This window comes from Cynocephalus volans, chromosome 9 (genome assembly GCF_027409185.1).
Source record: "Cynocephalus volans isolate mCynVol1 chromosome 9, mCynVol1.pri, whole genome shotgun sequence".
NCBI lineage: Eukaryota > Metazoa > Chordata > Mammalia > Dermoptera > Cynocephalidae > Cynocephalus > Cynocephalus volans.
The window spans coordinates 74,367,718-74,388,923 of NC_084468.1; the positions used below are offsets into that span (position 1 = coordinate 74,367,718).

The 21,206-nt window shown below is 40.6% G+C and overlaps 1 non-coding gene across 1 annotated transcript; it reads right to left on the reverse strand.

The window, feature by feature from the left end:
* Window positions 1-15,415: 15,415 nt before the first annotated feature.
* Window positions 15,416-15,601, reverse strand: LOC134386735 (U2 spliceosomal RNA). The gene has a single exon (XR_010024552.1). It is a non-coding gene; the product is annotated as a U2 spliceosomal RNA (small nuclear RNA).
* Between the last annotated feature and the right edge of the window lie 5,605 nt (window positions 15,602-21,206).

A 21,206-nucleotide genomic window follows, 5' to 3' on the forward strand; every position in this document is an offset into this window, starting at 1 on the left:
TGTTAGAAAGCACTAAAAAAAAAAAAAAAAAAAAAAAACCTGGATCTAATCCATGGGTCCTGAATTTAAAAAGGAAAAAGAGAGAGTGAGAGACCAAAGCAGAGCTAGAAACTTCTAATTTATGGCTCATTTACAACAAGTCTAAGCAGGTTGGAGGTTGCAAACTTATCATTCTAGTTTCTAGAGTCAGAGCCAAATCCAGTTTAGTCCACAGTGTATGTTTTTAAATTAGTTTTCATAGTTTAAACATTGAAAGATTTCATTTGAAAATCTGGATTTCTGTCTTCTCTTGAAATATCTGAAGATCAGCAGTACTGGGGCCACCTTACAACCTAGCACATGCCTTAGATGATTTGCTCTTTCCAGATGCTTTACACACATGCAAGCACACATCCCTTCCATTCATAGCCCCCTTGGCCCTGTAGCATTTAAGTTTGTGTTCCTCAGACTATATGTCCAAACACAGAAGAGAAGCTCTATTCCCTTCTCTCTATTCCCTTCTCTGTATCTCTACTCTGTCACCCTATTCCAAGCCACCATCAGCCTCTTCGTGGACTGCAGTAGCCTCCTAAATATTCTCATTCTATGGCTGCCTTCCCTGTGCAGATCCTGGCAGTATGTGCTCTCAGATTCATTCCTTGCCCTTCACTTACTCCTGCAGTCTGCACTTCCCAGACACTCATGTTAGCCATCTTTCAACTGGGCTCAGCCTATGGGAGGCACTACAGGATATCTGAAGGAGGAGAAAGGGAGAAAACAAAGTATTTGTGTCCCCTCTTCTCTCCCTTATGCAGGACCTCTGGCAGGAGCAGCGTCTATCCCATGGCTCCAACTCCTGAAGTCTTCACACAGGCTGTCTCTCACTCTGGGTCCTAACAGGAAACAGATGGCATATTTGAAAAGAATCATTCGAGGTGCATTTATTTACACAGGGACTATTTACAAATATGTGAGTATAGGGAACCACAGGAGATAGTGCTCGGCACTCCTAGGCCCAATGAGAAGGAGAGAGTCGTGTGGAGCCATCATTTCATAAGAAGCAGGCACCTTCAGGCAAGGGATGTGGTCAACTGGGCGGTAACTGTACAGGGAAGGAGCCAGGGGGATAAAATCTCTGACACTTCTTCCCTCCCTCTACAGGGTTTGTCCACCGTGGCACTGTTGACATTTTGGGCCAGTCATTCTCTGTGGTGGGAAGGGGCTGTGCTGTGCACTGTAGGATGTTTAGCAGGTCTATGGCCTCTACGACTTGATGCCCCACAGCTATGACAACCAAAATGTCTCCAGATACTGTCAAATGTCCCCTGGCAGGCAAAATCACTCCTAGGTAAGGACCTCTGAGTTACAACTACATCCAGGTCAGCTCTCAGAGCAGAGGAGAGTGGAGAAAGGTAGAGAGTGGATTTGGGGGGTGAATGGAAGATAGTTGGCACCACTCTTTGCCCCACATTGACCTGTGTAGGGGCCCACAATAACTGACTAACAACAAACTAGGACTTATCAGAATTTCAGGAATTTCATACAGTTTTGGAGCACATATTAATACCACATTTATGCAAATATAAAGTTACATATTGAAAAAAAAAATCTTAATTTTCAACACAGTTTTCCTAAGCGATCAAAAGATCTAGCAAAGGCACAGAATCTGTTTCTCACTATCTCCCCCCAATTTTTTTTAAAATTTTTTTGCAGTTTATTCAAAAGGTGGACACAATTCTTTTATTATCTCATATCAACATTACAAAAAAAAAAAATCTTATTTTTTAAATTTAATTTCTTTTTATCAATATACAATATGGTTGATTATTGTGGCCCATTACCCAAACGTCCCTCCGTCCCCCCTGTTCCCCCTCCCTCCCAACAACCTCATATCTGTTCCCTTGTCATATCAACTTCAAGGAATTATAAACAAAAAAAATCTTATTTGAAAGAAAAAAACAAATTTCACTTTTGTACCAGTGTACTATTAATACTAGAGCTAATTTCAGTAAAAACTTATTAACAAATCTATCCAACCTCGTCAGTTTTGACCACACAAAACAAGATTTCTATACAAGACTATAAAATTTCTTTTATAATCTCTTACAAATTTTCCCAATTATATTCATTCAGTTATGCCTATAACATTTCTTTCTATTCTTCTAACTTGAAATAAGATTTAAATACCCTTTAAATCAGACAAATTTTTTCCTTTAACAAAAACCACACATCTTCATGCCTTCCTTAATCTGCTTTACCAAAAACATATTCTACTTTCCTCACATTCTTCTTTCCTTAACACTCTGTACATAAAATTTTGTTTTGCCTAATATATTAACTATAGTTTACCCTTAATAACCCTAATTTCCAGTGAAAAACCTAGGAAGCAAGCAAATTTGAACTGTTTTATATTAATATTGGTAGATAAAAACCATTACTAATTTCTGAAGAGAAATGTTTTTAACTTTTTTAACAGATCCAGGCTTTTTTCTATATCACATAAAAACAAAATGTCAAAGTATATAAACTTAAACTTATGTATAATAACTAATGTTTCTGCACTGAAAAGACTCAGACACTTATGGTTACCTGTTACTTAATTTAATATAACATGACATGACTTTAAGATTCCAAATTACCATAAAGAATTTTTGAAACTACGACAATTTCATTTATGATCATTTAACCTATTCGTATTTATCTAATTTACTCATACCAATCTAAACCTTTATCAACCAGTATTAACCAAGGCCTTTGAGATACGGACATAGGTACACTTTCCTGATCCATCCTGGGTCCCAAGTACCCACGTTTCAAGCTCTTTTACCTGCCCGTAATCCTGCCAACTGGGCCAATTGTCGAGCTAGGGCTGGGCCTGAAGCTCACAGACCCCTCAAGTCCATTCACAGCCTGGGTCACAAACCCTTCACACACCAGGCTGGGTCACCAGATGCCTCACATGCCAGGCTGGGTGACCAGACCCCTCACATGCAGGTCTATGAGCTAGGTAACTGGCAAACAGAACTGCATTTGGCTTCAGGTCAATTTTCTTTTTATCAACCCCTGCTGCAAGCAAGTCAAGCTACATCTGCTTATGGCTAGTCATGTTTGGTCCATTTGGGATAAAATCCCGAGCATTTCTTGGCGGTTTGGTCTGAGCCACCTTTTGGACCCCTTTTGCTTTTCTGCTATCCTCTACTTCACCCAACCCGGCTATCGTGGTCATTATCTCACGTATAGGACGACCAATGTATGGAGCCAGTATGGCGACCAGTGACCCAAAGGATGTTGATGGGGCATTTTGCAGCACAGTGTCTCTCATGCTGCCTGTAAAATTTTCATCATCCCGGCCACAGGTGTTCAGATTAAACACGGACTGCCGCATCCCCAGCTCTTGAATGATTTGGACCAGCTCAGCATACGTTTGCCATTTACTAACAATCTTGGGCAGTTCTCCAGCATTTGCCCACATGGTTCAGGCAGCCGCATTCACCCAGTCCATCAAGGAGTGATTACCTCACCCTTGGGTGCATATCTGTGGCTATTCTGCAGCTGCTGCCTCAGGGACGGATGCATGGAAATGGAGGCCAATTTCTCCTCCTCCTCACCAGAGCATATCACACTATCCACCCCTAGGTCCCATAACTGCAACAGCCAAGTAGCCGGGGCTCCCCATGTTTCTGCCTGAACTGTCTTCCCAAGTCAACCAGTTCAACCTGGGTATACGGGACATAGGTGGTGAACCGGGTCACCTGTGGATCACTCACCGGTTGTCCATCTGGTCCCATAGGCTGCTTGTGTTTCATTTTCTTGTGCACAACAGGTCGTGCCTGGAGATGCACGGTTTCTCTCAACTCACCACTGGGTTGGTCGTCTTCCCTGGTGTGAGAGGCAGGAGTGGCCAGTTGCTGCACGTCATCCTCCAGGACAATCATCCTTGCTTCCAACAACTCTGCTTTCTGCTGCAAATCTCAAACAGTTTGCAGCATAGTTAACAGTAGCCAGGCTCCAGTCAGCAGAGAGGTGGCCACCAGGCACCACATGCTCAAGGAAAGCCACATTTCCTCCCCTCCCAAGGGGTTTTGCATTGTAGTACCTGGTCTATGCTGCCTTGCAGTACAGTGTGCAGCAACCAGATCCCAGTCAACAGGAAGGTGGCCATAGGGCAAAGCATGTTCAAAAGTAGCCACATTTCCTCCTTCTTCCAAGGGCTTTTGGCTCCTGTACCTGCTCAGAATCCTGCTACAGTCTACGCCAGTTGTCAGGCTCTTTTACCTGCCTGTAATCCTGCCAATGATGCCAATTGTTGAGCTAGGGCTGGGTCTGGACCTCACAGACCCCTCAAGTCCACTCACCAACTGGGTCACAAACCCTTCACATGCCAGGCTGGGTCCCCAGACCCCTCACATGCCAGGCTGGGTCACCAAACCCCTCACACACAGGTCTATGAGCTAGGTAACCGGCCAAAAGTTCCTTGGAACTGTAGGTTCAAGAGCATGGCTGCATGCACGATGGTAGACGCCAGCCAGGTCGCAGTACCACACATGCGCACTAACTCCACCCACACACAACTTGCTTACAAAGAATGTGCCGCACCACCCCCAACTGTACCTAAGGCAAGGGGTCCTGATTAAATTATTCTACTTTCCCAACACCACGTGGCATCCAGAGTGGCCATGCAGAGCTCAAGACAGAAGCTACAAGATAAAGTCTAAAGGATAGACTCAGCATGACCAGGAAGCAGTGCTGAGACAGAGGGGACAAGACCACACTGGGTTTTGTCCTGCAACTAGTGGCCTATGTGCTATGGACACATATATCCCCAGGCCTCACTATGACCACCTGTCTAGACCCCAGAATTCAGTGGCTTAAAACCAAAGACAAGCTAACAAGACGAGATGCAAAGGAATCGTCTTAGGATGTAGATCCAATCAGTATGCTAGCCACTAATGAGCCACTCACTGAGCTTGGAGAGAAGTTAAACAGAAGAAAAAACTCCTCACACATCATAAACCAAAATTTTAAATCACAAGCAAATCTGACAAACAATTTAAAATTTTGTGAAGGGTCTAAAATTTGTTTCAAATCCAATCTCTATCCAAATGTTGTTAGTTAGTTTTCTGGATATCAATATTTCAAAGGAATTCACATCTCCAGGGGATTAGAGTTCTCTCACTGGGAATAGGACCTGGACAGTGATGGTAAAAGCACTGAATCCTAGACACTAGACTACAGAGGCAAAAGAGTTTACAAGGCCAGTTGTTATATTAATATTTTCATAGGTACCAAGAAAATAGCTGTTTAAGACCAGAGCTGTCTACAAAGTTCTCTCTTGAACACTGCCAAGCCAAAGGATCCATTGTCTGGCCAGAGACAATTCTTCATCTTCCCTAATGGAGCACCCAAATTCAGGAGCAACTCAATCCAACAAAGACCAGGAGGTAGTTCTCAAGCTTAGAGGGCATAGAAGAGATGACCCCATGATTCCCAAAAATTTACTCCCAGGATAGGCAAAAATAGCAGAAAGACTCTTGTTGCAAAAGGTGATTAAGACAAAGTCTTTGGTCTCCCAAGGAATGTGAATGAGACAGGATAGGGCTAGGCCTGTGAGCCAAACTGACTCCATTTTCCCTGCAGAGGACATTTTGTTACTTTTCCACTCCTCAGTCATGAGACCCCCAGGATGCATGATTACCCCACGGCCCTGATAAAAGTAACTGAAAGAGACCAGTTGGGAGTTTGGGCGTAACTGCCCTGATAAACTGAGATAAGAGGAAAACATGAATTCACTTTGTTGCAAAACCTCTTACCCAAGGCTTGTTAAAATATAACTGTTAGCTTTGCTTAAAACCTGTTGTTATCTACCCATTCTTTCTTTTCTCTACAATTGTTATAAATAAGTTACAGATTAACCTTAAGATCTCTTTAGGAGTTCCCACATGTGCCCAAAGCTTCAAGGTGACAATGATTCTCCTGGGATGGAGATAATGAACACCACCACCATCTTGGATCTACTGAGCAGGCACAAGGAGCAAAGCCCTAACTGAGCATGCACCCATGATGCAAGCAGGAAGAACAGAACAGACCACCTCAGAGGCAGAGAATGATGGTGCTGGCCTGCACCCTTTGTCTCCTTTCCCTTTAAAGTACCCTGAACAGCTCCCTGCAGGGGGCTAGCTTCCCTTTTTCATAAGTCTATCTCCTCTTTTAATAAAGCATTGCCTGCTTTACTGCTGACTGCATTGTTCATTTCTATGACTTTGGGACCCAAGAGATTAATTCAGTAACATGAGGAGCCTCTATTCACAGACCCACTAATCTGTGACCACGGAGAGGCAATACTGGGGAGTTTCCCAGCACAGAAAAGCAATAAGGTTGAGATGACAAAAGTCCTAACATACTGGGCTTTTTATGACAAACTCCCGCCAAGAGCTTGACACATTCAAAACTTCTCAGTTAGTTTAAATTGGCCACCAAACATGACCCTATAACCACGTTTCCCAAATAGTGGAGACCAAGAGAGAAAGAGCTCCAACTTGGTTATAAGTCAAGCTTCAGACATAAATAAGATAAGAGGGTAACTCTTAGGTTCAGCAAGATGGAGAAAACAGAGAGACCTGAGACAGGCATTATTTCAGCCAAGAGGCTTTATGCCACCAGCATGGAGTGGGGACCAAGCCAGATAAGCTCCAACCAATGAAGGAAAGCAGGGGTTTTATAAGAACACGAGGGAAGGTTCTAGCAGAGTAATGGGCAATTTTGAAATTGGTGGTATGCAACAGGCCACAGCCTTTGTGGTCCAATAACATCTTGTCAGTTAGGAAATAGGTTTCTGGTTTGTGTTGTCACCGTATATATTTATCAGTACAAAGCATTCTTCCCAAAGCTTTCCTCCCAGAACAGCCCAAATGCCTGCTATCTGCAGCTCACATGCTTGAGCAAGGTGTTCCTTTGATGATAATGGTCATGTTTGCCTATTCCTCAGAGAATTTCACTGGCCAGTTCCCTTTTCAGAGCAGAAACAGGGGAAGGGGAGGAGAAAGAGGGTGGCAAGTTGCTTAACATGACTGTGCTGATGTTAAGCTGGCCATGAGGCCTAATAGTAATCATCAATAGTTCTCCAATTTAGGACAAATGACACAGAAAGACAGAGAAAAGGAAAAACAGATACCAGAGTCACTACAACAAAGACTAGTCAGGAAAATCTGTTTCTGCCATCAATCAAAAAGAGACAATGATCTTTACTGTCCCCCACTAGACTGGATTCCACAGAAAGAGAGCAAGCAGAAGTCTGACTTGTATGAAAGCCTTACCCTTTTCGGCCAGATTTCAGGCTCTGGTCTCCTCCGTCTGCAGCTCCAGAAGGGCAGGGCAGCTTTTGGTATCCTGCTCACAGAACCAGACAGTAGGAGCCAAAGGAAAACTTCACCCCTAAAGGTTCATTAATAAAAATCACTGACAAATTTAGATCGATAGGAAGAAAAGGCATAACAAGCATTATTATTTAACATGCTGGAAGAAGGCAAAGCATGAAGGAATAGTAAGAGAGCAACGTCCTAAATTCCAGGGGGCATAACAAAGCTAACATACCGTGTTCATGATAGAGAAGGTGGGGGAGGTAGAAGTCCCAGAACAATGGCCTGAGACCAGGTTTCTCTGAAGTTCTGGGGGGAACAGGTGAAAGAAGGTAGTCAGAAGTTAAAGGTAAGTAGAGACATCTAGTATCCAAATGAAAATACTTCAGGTAGCCTCACAGGTGCCCTCAAAAATAAATAGCCAGAGGAGAGGCACCTCAGAGGAAGCCTGGCTGTTTGCATTTACAGATTTAAATTTATTTTCAAAAAGAAACAGTCTTCTAGCTAATCTTATTTTTCCAGTCTCTCTGAATTAGCCGTCTTGAAATGTGTCAAAGAAATATATTTTGGGGCTGAAATAGTTTGCTTTCCCACATGTGGCATTGACCCCATGCTTTCTTCAGATCTCAGTTTTACATTGCACCTTCTCAGACAGCCCTTTCCTGGCCAGCCACCCACCTCTTGATAAATCAAGCTCTTATTTATTATTCTAATGCTGTACTCTGTACTTTACCCTCAGACACTATCATAGTTTGTGAAAAGAAAGTGAGCCAAGACGCATGGTACTGTTCAAGCTTTATTAAAGGAAAAGAATCTGCCAGGCCGCACTCAAAGTGACGGGCAGCCTGGGGCTTCCCTCAAAATGGCGGACAGCACCGGGTTTGGGGGTGGTAGAGCTTATATAGGGCACCAAGGGCTGGCTGATACCATCAAGGAGGAGCATTATGCTAATGTGGAAACTGTGTGGCCAGGGTGGAGAACTGCACCCTTGCAGAAGCAAAAGGGTTTCTGTTTAAGACACGAGGCTTCCCGTAAAGGGAAGTGGGGAGGGGTTTGGTGCTGGAGTGGAAGACAAGGCCAGCGGCTATATTGTGCTTATTGTGTGCACAATGGTACCGGTCACATCCAAGATCCATCAATTTGTAATTATATATTTCATGTGTCTGTTTATCTTTAATATCTGTCTCCTCTGTGGACTGAAAACCTTTTGAGGATATGGGCCATGATAGGTTGTTCACTTAGCTTCTAGTCCACAGCCTGGCATATGGTTGGAGCTCAATAAATATCAGTGAATGATGGAATTATGGATGACAGTGCTAAGTTGCAGCAACTGTGGCAGTACAAAATCCTTGGTTTGTTATTACCAAAACAACATCCAGGCATACATTTCTTTGAGAGTATGATCTATTTGATTCCTGCCATGCATGTCACACTCCTACCATGGTGATTCTGCTGCTGAGTAACATTACGGAAGCACTGTTTTAGGTTAACGTGAGAGGCAGAGGAGAGTAGTGCCAAAGGCATGGATTCAGAAACAAATTCCAAATCTCAAATACTTGCTTTTTCTATTTCTGATCTGCCATGTGACCTTGAGCAAGTTGTTTAACCTCTCTGTATTTTACTTTCCTCTTCAAGGAAGCAAGGATAATAATACTACATATCTCATCAAACTGTTTAAAAATAAAATAAATAATTTTTAAGTGCTTAGAAGATACTCATCTTGCATGGCATGAGTCCTATGTAAGTGTGTGTTAAATAAAATACATGTAGTCTCAGGCCTACATTAAACTTTCTTCCCACAAAATCTTGTTCTGTTATTTCCCTTTCCTTTTCTGGCTACAAAACTGAGAGAGTACAAACTCTTTACAATAAACTGCTCCGTAAGAAATGTTGAGTATTTACTCTGGGCCACGCAGCCAGCAAGTGGCAAATCCTTTAGCCTTTCAGTGGTGCCTCTGAGATGTGACCCAGGCAACACTGGCTCTCAGGATATCCTCGCTAATTGAGCAAGCTTTTCCCAGTCAAAGCGTTAAAGAAAGTTCCAGGTTCCACGGGATAAATCCAGGCTCTTGGTGTCTCAAACAAAGAATTGAGTGAGACAAGACTTAGTCCCCACTGTGACAGTGTAAAGAAGGTGAGAAATCCTATTATGGTAATTGAAAAGCAGGACCTTGAGAGGCTGATTAGATTGTAGGACCATGCCATAGTGAATGGATTAATAATGGTAGTCAAGGGCATAGTTCTGAGGGCTTTAAAAGAAGAGCACATGAGAAGTTCTCTCTCTCTGCTCTGCCATTTTCTGCCATGTGAGACCCCTGGGTCACTGTCACCACCAGCAAGGGCTTCACTAAATGTGTTGCCTGGACTTTGGACTTCCCAGCCTCCAAAACTGTAAGCAATAAATTTCATTTCCTTATAAATCACCTAGTTCCAAGTAATTTTGTTAGAAGCAGCAGAAATGGGCTAATAAAGATGGTAATTGAATCCATGTAAAAAAGACAATACCAAAATTATTTTCATTATATAATCTTAATATAAGCATAAACATAGATATTAATAAATAATATAAATTATATTCATATTACTGTTTTAAAAGGAAACATTGATTATGAAATTTACTCAACACAACAGCTCATTTTATTTCTATCATTTATTAAATGAATAAATGAACAAAAGTATTAATAAGTGAATAAAATGATACAATACATGTAACATTCTTTATGCAAAAATTGGCATATAGCACTCAATGTGCTAGCTCTTAGTAATAAACATCCAACTACCTATTAATAATCCTATATGTGTTATTGTTATTAATATACATTACATAAACAGATATTTGCTCCCCTATGAATGGAGTCTGAGGACAAGCTACTCCTCAATGGTAATATTTTCAAAATTGACAATGATATATATATATATATATATATATATATATATATATATACGCACACACACACATACTTAAATAGAAATATATATATATACATATATATATGTATATACATATATATATATATATACATACGTATACATAGAGAGAGAGAAGGAAAACAAAATATGCCACCCCAAAATATACTTCTTTGGCATATTTCTTGATCACTATACAGAGGGGCTGCAAAACAGAGGAATATCTCTGAAAAGCTGTTCTTGGGGAGCAGAGGAGGTTTGCGTCTATAGAAAAAAATCTACATTAGTGAAGTAAACAGCAGATGCAGAGTTTTTCTCAGGGGTTCCCTTATCCGGATCTAGGAAAAATTAAAAGGAGATTAAATCTAACACTTTTAAAGTTCTGACACAGGAACTTTTACCACAGGCTAAACCATCTGTTCTTTCTGAGGGCTGCTACCTGTGAGGCATCATCCACATAAAAGACAGCCTTTGCTCACCATGCCTTTTCTTCCCTCTCCCTCCTATAACCTGCCACCACGCTCTAAGTCTCTATTTCTTTCCCTGTGGTATAAAGGCTTCAGCCATCTGATTCTTCTTTGAGTCTCATATCCGTGGGACTCCTGTGTCCATGTGTATGTTAATAAATTTGTATGACTTTTCTCTTGTTAATCTATCGTCAATTCATCTCAGGAGACAGACTCAAAACCAGAGGGAAAGTTTGACTTCCATATATATATGTGTGCATGTGTATATATACACACACATACATACATACATAAGAATACTTCCAAAAGCTCATAGAAAGCTTATATTATCTTTTAATTCTATTTTTTCCATGAACACACGCACACACACACAAGCACAATTCCCCCAAGTATTAAAAGTATTAGGCTTATACTTTAGAAATATTAATGTTGGGGCCGGACCCGTGGCTCACTCGAGAGAGTGCAGCACTGGGAGCGCAGCGGTGCTGGGAGCGCCAAGGCCACAGGTTCGGATCCTATATAGGGATGGCCGGTGCACTCACTGGCTGAGCGTGGTGTGGGCGACACCAAGCCACGGGTTGCGATCCCCTTACCGGTCACAAAAAATATATATGTATTAATGTTAGAAGAAGAGAACAGCACCATAGAGAACAGAGCAGGGCATCTAGCTTCTTTCCTGCCACAGGGACCGGCCTGGAATCAGGCAGAGAGAAGGTATGCTAGAAAAGACCCTAGCTGTTCCCACTGCCACCACAACACCAGTGATCCCTGCCTCAAGAGAGTCCCCCAATCTTTTCAGGACCCAGGCTCAGCTGGGGAATAGCCAAGAGTTAGTGTAGATGCACAATATCATAGTGGAAATTCAAAGAGATTAAAACCCCTCCTGTTCTGAGCAGCTGATAGATGCAGCACTATCTGAGAGTCGAAACCATGGCAGGTATGAACTCTGCCCTGGACCCAGAGAATCCAACTCCCTTTGTCTGGAGGCCCTTCCTGAATTCTACTGCACTCACATAGGCATCAGCGGGACCATCGCGCAGGCTGCCTGGAGCCTAGGATGGACAGAAAGGCCAAGACCCCAGTTTCTGAACACACACAGTACTCCCTCCCCTAAAGTCAAGCAGGCAGTCTTGCTGGGCAAAAAAGTCACCACGGTACAGCAGCTCCCCACATTCACAGCCCACCCTGCATGGCCAGCAAGGCCCAAACCGACAAGTTCCTGCACAGCCCACAGCCAGCATGATAGTAGCCCCACCTCCCCCTGTGACCCTACACACATTTGCCTGGGTGCCAGCAGGCCCACAGTCCTACCTACCAGCAGCTTAGACCAGACAGAGGGACAGATACCCCAACCCCAGTGTCTGAGTCCATGTAACCTTCCCCCCTGGGTAGGGAAGCCACTAGTAAGCAGTTATTTCCCATGTCACATGTACCAGCACTGCACAACTCTTGGTCCTGCTTGAGTACATGGGTGGCCATGCTGACAGCCAGCCTGGTGGTGGTCTCTTTTCCCCCCACAGTCCTGGGAGCTGCTGGGTCCTACAGCATTTCTGCAGGCTTCCTCCAGATTCAAGAGCCAATCCAGTGGACTTCTGCAGAGCTTCCAGGACCTGCTGCAACAGTATACACCTGCTCACTGACCAACAGTGGACTGGGCAAGGGCTTTGACACCCCAATACAGGCCTCTACAGAACTGCAGGGCTTGGCTATACTCTTGCAGGCTTGCATCAGGCACAACGGCTGATCGGGCAACCACCTACAGAGCTACCAGGACCTACAACAGCTGTGTATACCCACTCCTGGACCAACAGCTGATTGCATAGCAGCCTTTCCTCCCTATAGCACACCACTAGAGTGTTCTAGAGAGCTGCTGGGTTCTGCAGCTTCCATGAAGGCTTGCTCCAGGCACAAAAGCTGAATCAGTGGCCCTCTACAGAGCTGCCAGGACCTGTTGCACTAGTGTATACCTGCCCCCAGACAGCGGACCAGGTAGGGGCTCTGATACCCCAAGGCAGGCTGCTATAAAGCTGCTGGCCTCAGCTGCACCCTTGCAAGCTTGCATCAGGCTCAACAGCTGATTAGGCAGCCACCTTCACATTTTCCAGGCCCTGTGACAGCTCTGTACAACTACTCCCAAACCAACAGCTGATTGAGCAGCAGCTGTTTCTCCCTATAGCATACCTCTTGAAAGCCACTGGGTCCTACAGGATCCATAAAGGCTTGCTCCAGGCTCAACAGCTGAGCCAGTGGCCATCTACAGAGTTGCCAGGGCCTACTGCAGCAGTGTACATCTGTTCATTGACCGATAGCAGATCATCCACCCCAACAAGAAAATGCTGAGGGACCCACTGCCTAGGCCACAAAGGCATCCACAGACAGCTCCAAAATAGAATACAGTTGAAGAAGTCACAAGAAGTCTGCACTATCACACTCACCTAGATCCAAACTTAAAACACCCAACCCTATTGTCAATATAGAATACTTCTACAGGAAAGAGTCATTCCCTTCAAAATCCACTCCTAAAATTAAAAGAAGTGACTATACCACCAGATGCCAAGACATCAATGCAGAGATATGAGAAGCATGAAAAAACAGGGAAATATGACTACCCCAAAAGAAGACTACAACTCTCCAATACCAGACCCCAAACAACAGGAAACTGATGAATTGCCTGAAGAGGAATCCCAAGAGGCAATACTAAGTAAACCTGGAATGATGGATGAAAAATATAGATAGAGGTCATAATGATGTCAAAAAGAAAATCAAGAACATATATGAGAATTCAACAAAGAGATAGAAACATTAAAAAAAAATTAAGCAGAAATCCTGGAACTGAATAAGTCATTCAATGAAATAAAAAAATACAACTGAGAGCATAAGCAGCAGTCTAGAACAAGTGGAAGAAAGAATCTCCGAACTAGAAGACAGGCTTTTTGAATTAACCGAGTTGGACCAAAAAGAAAAAAGAATTTTAAAAAATGAAAAAAATCTTTCTGATCACATTAAGCATACAAACATCCACATTATGCATGTACCAGAAGAGGAAGAAAAGGGAAAAGGCATTGAAAACCTATTTAATGAAGTAATATCTGAAAACTTCCCAAATATTGGGAGAGACATGGTCTCACAAATCCAAGAATCTCAAAGATCCCCAAACAGATTCAACCTGAAAAGGACCTCCCCAAGACACATTATAGTCAAATTATCAAAAGTCAAAGACAAAGAAAGAATTCTAAAAACAGCAAGAGAAAAGCATCAAATAACCTATAAGGAAATCCCCATCAGGCTAACAGCAGACTTCTCAAAAGAATCCCTACAGGCCAGGAGAGAGTGGGATGACATATTCAAAGTGCTAAAAGAAAAAAACTGCCAACCAAGAATACTATGTCCAGCAAAGCTTTCCTTCAGAAATGAAAGTGAAATAGTACCTTTCCCAGACAAACAAAAACTGTAGGAATTCACCACCACAAGACCAGCCCTTCAACAAATCCTCAAGGGAGTCCTACATCTGAAATCAAAAGAGAGATGTCACCGTAAATACAAGAGAAAGAATAAAAACCACTAATAGAAAAGATATGCAAATGAGAGCAACAGCAAAGATAAAGAATAAAAGGGAAAGAAAGGAACAAAAGAAATATAAAACAATTATTAAAAAATTAATAAAATGGCAGGAATAAGGTAATACCTTTCAGTAACAACCCAGAATGTAAATGGATTAAATTCCCCTCTTTAAAGATATAGAATGGCTGAAGGGATTAAAAAACTAGACCCAACTATATGCTGCCTACAAGAAACTGACTTCACCAATTAAGACAAACATAGGCTAATACTGAAGGGATGGAACAGACATTCTATGCAAATGGAAACCAAAAATGAGCAGGAGTTGCCATACTTATATCACATAAAATAGACTTCAAACCAAGAACTACAAAAAGAGACAAAGAAGGACACTATATAATGATAAAAAGATTAATGCAGCAAGAAGATATAAGGATGGCAAAGTATATATATACTTACATCAGAGCACCCAGACATATAACGCTACTGTTACTGGATCAGTGGGGGTAGATAGACCCCAACACAGTAATAGCTGGGGATTTTAACACGCTGCTCTCAGCGCTGGATAGATCGTCCAGACAAAGAATTAACAGAGAAATATTAAATTTAAACAGTACCTTAGACCAAATGGACTTGACAGACATATACAGAACATTCCATCCAACAACAGAATATACATTCTTCTCATCAGCACACGGATCATTCTTCAGGATAGTTCATACGTTAGGCCACAAATTAAGTCTCAACAAATTTTAAAAGATTGAAATCATATCAAATATATTTTCAGACAACAATGGAATAAAATTATAATTTAACAACAAACAAAGTATATGATCTTAACATTTAAGCAAACAAACAAACAAAATAGTTCATGGAAACAAACAAACAAAATAGTTCATGGAAAGTTCAATAAAAAATATTATTTTCCAATTCTATTTTTCCATGAACTTTTTGAAGTGTCCTTGTGTTTATAATCTGTTTTATTGATTTTTTAATGCAATTTATCTTCCTAAACTTAAATATTTAATTTCCATTCTTTTTTTTTTTTTCTTACCATGAGGCCAGCCCAGCCCAGCCCTTACCAGGCAGTAACTGCAACCTCCCCTCACCACCATTTCTGACCTTGTATGACCAGCACTCATGTCCTCGAGGGGGTGCACCATGCCTGAAGGTACTGCAATAGCAGGCCAATGTGTGGACTGGACAGAGCAAGCTCCTGTTCCACATCCCTGCTCCAAAAATCCATTTAATATTGTCCTTGGATAAAGGACATATCAGATAGTAAACTGATAAGAACAGATACACTTGATCTTAACCAAAAGGCCAAGAAGCAATTTTAATTTCTGTTCTTGATTTCATTTTATTAAGTGGACTTCTTGATATGCTTAAAAATTAATTTTCCATTGAAAAGTTTATTCATTTTCCCCTTTTGAAATTATTTGATATTTCTATGCTTTTGTTTTTTTCTCTTTTTTAAATTTTATTTTGTTGATATACATTGTGGTTGATTATTGTTGCCCCTTAGCAAAACCTCCCTCCCTCCTCCCTCTCCTCCCTCCCCCACAACAATGTCCTTTCTGTTTGCTTGTCGTATCAACTTCAAGTAATTGTAGTTGTTATATCCTCTTCCACCGCCCCCCCCGGTTTTTTTTTTTTTGTGTGTGTGTGTGTGTGTGTGTGTGTGTGTAAATTTATATATTAATTTTTAGCTCCCACCAATAAGTGAGAACATGTGGTATTTCTCTTTCTGTGCCTGACTTGTTTCACTTCATATAATTCTCTCAAGGTCCATCCATGTTGTTGCAAATGGCAGTATTTCATTCGTTTTTATAGCTGAGTAGAAGATATACCACATTTTCCGTATCCACTCATCCGATGATGGACATTTGGGCTGGTTCCAACTCTTGGCTATTGTAAAGAGTGCTGCGATGAACACTGGGGAACAGGTATACCTTCGACTTGATGATTTCCATTCCTCTGGGTATATTCCCAGCAGTGGGATAGCTGGGTCATATGGTAGATCTATCTGCAATTGTTTGAGGAACCTCCATACCATTTTCCATAGAGGCTGCACCATTTTGCAGTCCCACCAACAATGTATGAGAGTTCCTTTTTCTCCGCAACCTAGCCAGCATTTATCGTTCAGAGTCTTTTGGATTTTAGCCATCCTAACTGGGGTGAGATGATATCTCAGTGTGGTTTTGATTTGCATTTCCCGGATGCTGAGTGATGTTGAGCATTTTTTCATATGTCTGTTGACCATTTGTATATCTTCCTTAGAGAAATGCCTACTTAGCTCTTTTGCCCATTTTTTAATTGGATTGCTTGTTTTTTTCTTGTAAAGTTGTTTGAGTTCCTTGTATATTCTGGATATTAATCCTTTGTCAGATGTATATTTTGCAAATGTTTTCTCCCACTCTGTTGGTTGTCTTTTAACTCTGTTAATTGTTTCTTTTGCTGTGCAGAAGCTTTTTAGTTTGATATAATCCCATTTGTTTATTTTTCCTTTGGTTGCCCGTGCTTTGGGGGTCATATTCATGAAGTCTGTGTCCAGTCCTATTTCCTGAAGTGTTTCTCCTTTGTTTTCTTTAAGAAGTTTTATTGTTTCAGGGTGTATATTTAAATCCTTAATCGATTTTGAGTTGATTTTAGTATATGGTGAGAGGTATGGGTCTACTTTCATTCTCCTGCATGTGGATATCCAGTTTCATTCTCCTGCATGTGGATACCCAGCACCATTTGCTGAAGAGGCAGTCCGTTCCCCAGTGAATAGGCTTGGTGCCTTTGTCAAAGATCAGATGGCAGTAAGTGTGTGGGTTGATTTCTGGATTCTCTATTCTATTCCATTGATCAGTGTGTCTGTTTTTATGCCAGTACCATACTGTTTTGGTTATTATAGCTTAAAGTCAGGTAGTGTTATACCTCCAGCTTTATTTTTTTTGCTCAGCATTGCTTTGGCTATGCGTGGTCTTTTATTATTCCATATAAATTTCTGGATAGTTCTTTCCATTTCTGAGAAAAATGTCTTCATAATTTTGATGGGGATTGCATTGAATTTGTATATCACTTTGGGTAGTATGGACATTTTCTCTATGTTGATTCTTCCAATCCAAGAGCATGGGATATCTTTCCCTCTTCTTGTATCCTCTCTAATTTCTCTCAGCAGTGGTTTGTAGTTCTCATTATAGAGATTTTTCACCTCCTTGGTTAACTCAATTCCTAAGTATTTTATTTTTTTGGTGGCTATTGTAAATGGGCAGGCTTTCTTGATTTCTCGTTCTGCATGTTCACTATTGGAGAAAAGAAATGCTACTGATTTTTGTGTGTTGATTTTGTATCCTGCTACTGTGCTGAAATCATTTATCAATTCCAAGAGTTTTTTTGTAGAGGTTTTAGGCTGCTCGATATATAGGATCATGTCGTCCACAAACAGGGACAGTTTGACTTCATCTTTTCCAATCTGAATGCCCTTTATTTCCTTCTCTTCTCTGATTGCTCTGGCTAGTACTTCCAACACTATGTTGAATAGGAGTGGTGAGAGTGGGCATCCTTGTCTACTTCCTGTTCTTAAAGGAAAAGCTTTCAGCTTTTCCCCATTCAGGATGATATTGGCAGTGGGTTTGGCATATATGGCTTTAATTATGTTGAGATACTTTCCCTCTATAACTAACTTATACAGAGTCTTTGTCATGAATGAGTGCTGAACTTTATCAAATGCTTTTTCAGCATCTATAGAGATGATCATATGGTCCTTGTGTTTGACTTTATTAATATGGTGTATCACATTTATTGATTTGTGTATGTTGAACCAACCTTCCATCCCTGGGATGAATCCCTCTTGATCGTGGTGAATAATTTTACGTATGTGTTGCTGTATTTTGTTTGCTAGTATTTTAGTGAGTATTTTTGCATCTATATTCATCAAGGATATCAGCCTGTAGTTTTCTTTTTTGGTTATATCTTTACCTGGTTTTGGTATCAGGATGATGTTTGCTTCATAGAATGAGTTTGGGAGATTTGCATCTGTTTCAATCTTTTGGAATAGTTTGTAAAGAATCGGTGTCAATTCCTCTTTGAATGTTTGGTAAAATTCTGCTGTGAATCCATCTGGTCCTGGGCTTTTCTTTGTTGGGAGCCTTCTGATAACAGCTTCAATCTCCTTTATTGTTATTGGTCTGTTCAAATTTTCTACATCTTCATGGTTCAGTTTTGGGAGCTTGTGTGTGTTGAAGCCCTGCTTTCTACAGAGTATTTTGTCATTCATCTGTTAATCAATTTATGTATTTGTTATTTGAATACAAAAATGTGCATATCCTTAAAAAAAAGATACAGAATACAAAGCACATCAGAAGATATACACCATAATCAAGTGGGAATCATCCCAGGGATGCAAGGATGGTTAAACATATGCAAATCAATAAATATGGTACACTATATCAACAAAATCAAGGACAAAAACCACATGATTATCTCAATAGATGAAGAAAAATTATTTGATAGGTTTTTAGCATCCCTTCATGATAAAGACTAAACAACGTAGGTAAAGAAGGAAAGAATCTCAACATAACAAAAGCCATATGTGAGAAACTCACCACCAGCATCATCCCAAATGAGCAAAAGCTGAAATGTTTCCTTTAAGAACAGGAACAAGACAAGGATGCCTACTCTCATCACTCATATTCAACATAGAATAGGAAATATTTGCCAGAATAATCAGGCAAGAGAAAAAAGTAAAGGGAGTACAAATAAGAAAAAACAAAGTCAGATTGTCCTTGTTCACAGATGGCATGATTCTATATAGGGAAAAACCTGTAACTTCTACCAAAAAACTCCTAGAGCTGATAAATAAATTCAGTAAAGTTGCAGGATATGAAATTAATACACAAAAATCAGTAGTGTTCTTAAGCACCAACAATGATCAAGTAGAAAACAAAATCAAGAAAGCAAGCCTACTTACAATAGCTACCAAAAGAATAAAATACGTAGGAATAAATTTAGCTGAAGAGGTGAGAGATCTCTACAATAAGAACTACAAAACCCTCCTGAAAGAAATTAAAGAGGAAACCAAAAGATGGAAAGACATTCCATGTTCATGGATTGAAAGAATTAAGTTTGTAAAAATGTCCATACTGCCCAAAGCAGTCTACAGATTCAATGCAATCACCAACAAAATATCAATGAATTTCTTCACAGAAATAGAAGAAATGATCCTAACATTCATATGGAAGAAAAGACTCTGAATAGCAAAATCAATACTGAGCAAAAAAAAATAAAGCCAGCGGCATTACACAACCTGACTTCAAACTATATTGCAAAGCTATAGTAACCAAAACAGCATGGCACTGGCATAAAAGCAGACATATAGACCAATGGAACAGAATAGAGAACCCAGAAATCAACCCACATACTTACAGCCAACTGATCTTTGACAAAGGCACCAAGAACATACATTGGGGGGAAAACATCCTCTTCAGTAAATAGTGATGGGAAAACTGGATATCCATGTGTAGAAGAATGAAACTAGATCCATACATCTTGCCATATACCAAAATCAACTCAAAATGGATTAAAGACTTAAGTATAAGACCTGACACTATAAAACTCAAGGAAGAGAATGTAGGGGAAGCACTTCAGGATGTAGGACTGGGCAAAGACTTCATGAATGTGACCCAAAAAGCACAGGCAAAAAAAGAAATAAATAAACAATTGGGATTATATCAAACTAAAAAGCTTCTGCACAACAAAGGAAACAATCAACAGAGTGAAAAGACAATTTACAGAATGGGAGAAAATATTTGCAAACTATGCATCTGACAAGGAATTAATATCCAGAATATACAAAAGCTCCAACAACTTTACAGCAATAATAATAGTAATAATAATAATCCAATTAAAAAATGGGCAAAAGAGCTGAATAGAGACATTTTTCAAAGGAAGACATACAAATGTCCAACAGGTATATGAAAAAATGCACAACATCACTAATCATCAGGGAAATGCAAATCAAAACCACTTTGAGATATCACCTCACCCCAATCAGACTGGCCATTATAAAAATGACAGAAAATAGAAAATGCTAGTGAGGATGCAGAGAAAGAGGAACCCTTCTGCACTGTTGGTGGGACTGTAAATTAGCACAGCCATTATGGAAAACAGTACGGAGGTTCCTCAAATAACTACAGATAGAACTGCCATATGATCCAGCAATCCCACTACTGAGGATATATCCAGAGGACTGAAAATCATCATGTCAAAGGGGTACCTGCACTTCCGTGTTTATTGCAGCTCTATTTATAATAGCCAGGTGATGGAACCAACCTAAATGTCCATCAGTGGATGGCTGGACAAGGAAATTGTGGTATACATACACAATGAAATACTACTGAGCCATAAAGATGAATGAAATTCTACCATTTGCAGCAACTTGGATGAACTTAGAGAAAATTATCCCAAGTGAAACAAACCAGGTACAGAAAGAGAAATACCACATGTTCTCACTCAACCAGGAGCTGAATCCATAAATAAACAAATAAACAATAAAGAGAGACAGAGAGAGAGAGAGAGAAAGAAATAACAATCACAGTAATACATTGAACTTTCAGAAAGAGAGAAAAGAACCATGGTTACTAGAGGTGGAAAAGGGAAGGGAAAGGAAGAGGCAGGGGGAGGGGGTGCTAATGAGGAATTGGTTAACAGACACGAAAAGTGATTGTATACTGTAATGATGAATGGGCTAACTATTCTGGTCTCACCATCACACATTGTACGCCACTACTGAAAAATCAATGTTGTACTCCACATATATGTGTAATAAATTATCTTTAAAAAAAAAAAAAGAATGTGACTGTATTTGGAAACAGGGTCTTTAAAGAGGTAAAGTGGTAAAGTTAAACTGAAATCACTAAAGTAGGCCCAATCCCAATATGATTGGTGTCCTAGT